This window comes from Vigna unguiculata, chromosome 10 (assembly GCF_004118075.2).
Source record: "Vigna unguiculata cultivar IT97K-499-35 chromosome 10, ASM411807v1, whole genome shotgun sequence".
NCBI classification, from domain to species: Eukaryota; Viridiplantae; Streptophyta; class Magnoliopsida; order Fabales; family Fabaceae; genus Vigna; species Vigna unguiculata.
The window spans coordinates 21,289,328-21,293,838 of NC_040288.1; positions in this window are offsets into that span (position 1 = coordinate 21,289,328).

A 4,511-nucleotide genomic window follows, 5' to 3' on the forward strand; every position below is an offset into this window, starting at 1 on the left:
ACTTCGTAATTTTTTGTTGTTTTATGTTTCAATGATAATTTCTTTGTTTTTACAGGCTGATTTCACATTCTTTATGGTTTCTACGATCAGTTTTTTGTTTTGCCTTTACGGTTTACCCTCTATTTTCTTTCTCTGATCTCCGATAATCTCTGATCATGTTTTGCTTATATTTTTAGGGTTTATTTGTATCTTTTCTGTTTTCCATCATATTCTACCACTACTTCATAATTTTTTGTTGTTTTATTTTTCGATGCTAATTTTTTGTTTTTACAGGCTGACTTCAGACTTTTTAGGTTTTCTCCGATCAGATTTTGGTTTTTCCTTCACCGTTTACCCTTGATGTTTTTACTATCATCTCCGATCAGGTTTATTTAACATTTTTACAGGATTATTTAACATTTTTATTGATTACCTATTTTGTAGGTTTTGAAGATTGATATACAGGATGTCTCCAAATGACAGTCATGAGTTTAGTCTGAAGTTGGAACTCATTGGAACTCACCGAGATCTGTTAAAGTTTGAACATTGATTATTATTTTTAATTTTGATATGCATTGATATTATTTTCATCTCAATTTATTCTGTTCATCTTTTATTCTCAGTGGTTGTTGATTTCTTGGTTGTTGATGTTGTTGTATTGTATCAGATGTAACGGTATTAATACATAATTAGTTTTTAAGTGTGTGTTTGATTTTTGTTTTTTTATTTTTTTAAAAGGAATTGCTTAGTTTTCTTCATTGCAACCCAAGGTGGATCTGTTTTCTGAGTCAGTGTTGGAATTCAATGCAGAGGAAGTAATTTTTTTATGCAAAAGATTTCATTTTAGTTTTGATAACTAATAATGTAGAAGTTTTGAAACCAGTATTAGATATCATTTTAATTTCATTAAAACAAATTCGATATCTCTTAATTATTTTATTGAACCTTATAATTTATTTGTAACCTTATGATGGATTTTTTTTATGTAGGTTTAGCCATATTTTATGTTGGAGTCCTCAGTTAATTAACATCAGGTCTTTTCTTTCCTTTATCTTCGATGCAACTACATGACTGCATCATGTTACTTCTTTTCTTTTTCAGCTTTGTGATCTCTTCATTGTTTTGTTTTTCTTCTTTCCTTTTTCTTCTTTGTTGTCTTCATATTTCCTTTTCTTGAAACCTTCAAACAATATCTTTATTTCCTTTTAAATGTCCTGCAGCTTTTATTTTTCTTTTGCTCTCTGCCATATTTTCCTTTAATTCCACAACATTGAGCCGTGTGAAAAAGAGCTTTTGTTTTTTTCTCTATTCTTGATATGTTTGACCAGTTGCTTTTCCCACATTTTACTCTTTTTGGGAAACCAAAACCAGAGTATGCGTATGGTTTTGGTTTGAATGAACCATAGTATGCATTTCATAAAAGTTGTTTTTCTTTCTTCTGTCCTCTTCATATGTTTGACAGTTGCTTATCCCGATTTTTACTGAATTTGTGTAACCAAGACCACAGCATGCGTACGGTTTTAGTTTTGATGTATTATCTCTACCAATACATCAGATTATTCTTATGTTTTTATGTTCTCTACAAATAAATCTATCCACAACTTCCTTTCTTCACTATTGTCTAATTTCCGTTTTCTTTACACCATGTCTGCTTTGCAAAAACAAACCCAATCATTACAAGAACTGAACCTGGAGAAGGAAAGATGGAATATTGTTGCAAGAGTGGTAAGGTTATGGTTTGTAGAAGATTACACAAAAGGAAAATCTCCATTTTCCATGGAGATTGTTCTTCGAGACAAAGAGGTACTATACCATACTATAAACGTCCGTCATTTTTTTAGTTTTCTTTATTTTTTTAGTTTCCATGTTGTATTATAATGTGATATATGAAACTGTTTGTGCAGGGTGTCCTAATCCATGCGTCTGTTAGGCGCACACTGATATACAAATTTCAATCTGAAATCAAAGAGGATAAGGTTTACTCCATTCAGTCTTTTAGTGTTTCATATAATGGTGGTTCTTATAGAACTACAAATCACGCCTATAAGATCAACTTCCAATTTGGAACCAAGGTCAATTTGGTAGAATCTACCTTAGTTCCCAATATTAGTACTGCATACACCCTTTTTTCAACCATCAAAGCCCCTGGTTTTGACACAGTTATCGACTGGAGTGTACTTTATTTGGTCAATATGTTGATATGTTAAATGCATTTCTTGCCTCTGGAGAGGATCAATATGTTGTCATTGCTTTACATTATTGCAAAGTCAAGATCTTCCAAGGTAACTAACTTTTTGACATTTTTTACAGATGTAGTAATTTTTTAAAAAGTGTTTGACATCTTTATATATTTTATAGATAAAGTTTCTATTCAAAATTGTATGAACTGTACGAGGATAATTTTTAACTGTGATGGTGAAGATGCTACGAAGTTGAAAAAAATGTAAGTACATTTTGCATTTTTTGATTTTCATTTTTGATTTTCGTTTAATTTGCCTTTTTCTTTTGTAGGATGTGGGATAATACCGAATCTCCTTCTCAACCTCTTACCAAACTTGGTCAGTCTTCAAAAGTTAGCTTAGAAGAAGATTTCATTAAGCTACATCCTAGATGCTCAATTGAAGGTCTCAAAGATTTTAAACAGGTTGAATTCTTTTCCTCTCTCTTTCATTTAAATTCTTTATTTTGAATATTGTGCTTTATATTGTTGCATTATTTATGTTCCAGGAAAGTACTTTTGTAGTGAAGGCTACTATCAAACATGTTCTAGATCATGATGATTAGTGGTACACAACATGTATCTGCAACAAAGCTGTTTATCCTGATTCCAAAATGTTTTTTTGTGAAAAATGTAACAAACATGTCATTAAGGTTACACCTAGGTAATATTATTAATCTTCATAATTCTTATTTTTCTAATTTTACTAATTTTACTAATAGACAAATTTGAATAAATCAATAATGTTCTATTTTTCTTTGGTTAGGTTTAAACTTAGACTTCGTGTAATTGATGCTACTGATTCTACAACTTTTGTTGTATTTAATTGTGATGCAAGTGTAATGTTGAAGAAATCATGCTTTGATATTCTTGACTTACAAGACAAGGTTAAGTATCCTATATAGTCAAAGAAATCATGAACAAATTATTTTTGATTAAGTTCAATCATTTGCATTTTTACTTCTTTTTATAGAACACTGTTGTTGGTAACTTGCCTAAAGAGTTTGAAGTCCTCATTGATAAGACCTATCTGTTCAAAGTTGAGTGCAAGAATGATTATAATAGCAAATTTGAGCAATCATTCAGAGTTAAAAAAGTTTGCATGGATGAAAAAATCATTGAAAGCTTTAGTGATGTTGAAGTTAAGTCTTTGGTAAGATATGATTTATTTCTGTTTAGGTCTTTTCATATATGTAATTTTAATTTTACTATCTTTTTACTTTAATATATTTGTTAGGATGTATACTCTGGAAATGAAGAAGAAAGTAAACTTAAGCAGATTACAAATGAGATGGCATCTGATACCATTGCAGAGGTAGGTTAATATTACAACTATACTTCTTTTTCTAAATGTTTTTATATGCTAAATTTTTCAAGTTTATTTTTAGGATTTGCTGATTAAATTCACTGAAGAATCAAATGATGTTGAGGCTTTAAGTGATCATTTGAACACTATAGGATCAAGCCCTGTTTCTACAGAGGAAGCTTTGGTCAATCAACCAGTAATTGATGTTGAAAATGGTGAGTTAACCCAGAAAGAATCATCTCATCTGGAGAATCTTAGCTTTGATTTGGCTACCAAAGCATGTGTCCCGGCAATTAAAAGGCATAATAGATCTGTGGTTCAAGAAAACAAGAAGATCCCAGTGAAGATGTTGAAGAAGAACATCAAGATTGAAAAGTGAATGAAAATTGTACTAGACTTTATTTGTGTTTTTATCTTGGTTATGTTATTTTTTGGAAAACATTTGCTGATACTCATGACCAATATGTTTTGTTGTTCTTAAGTTGTTATCATTTTCAAAACATTCACTTGAAGTTTCTGTTTATTTATTTATGAACTATATTACTTATTGCTGAACAGGAATGACTTTTTATTTGTGCATTCACAATTTGCTAGCAGAGTCAAACTGTGTTGATATTATTTTCTATTATCAACACCATAATCATGCTAGCTACATCAAAGGAAGTGTATTGTATTTGTATTTTGTTTTAAAAGATTTTAGTCTTTCAACATTTGTTTACATTTCAATTTTATCAATCAATTATTCGTAAAAATATTTTTCAGGTTACATACATATAGTATTTATCTTTTATTTTCTGTTGATTTGTAAACATCATTATATGTTGCTAGCTGAATCTGAATGTGTTGATATTATTTATTTTGTCAACTACACTATCATGCTAGCTACAATATGTTTTGTTGTTATTTAGTTGTTTTAATTTTTAAAACATTCATTTCAAATTTCTTTTTATTTATTTCTGAAGTATTTTACTTATTGCTCAAGTTCAATCCCTAATTATTTTTGTAGTG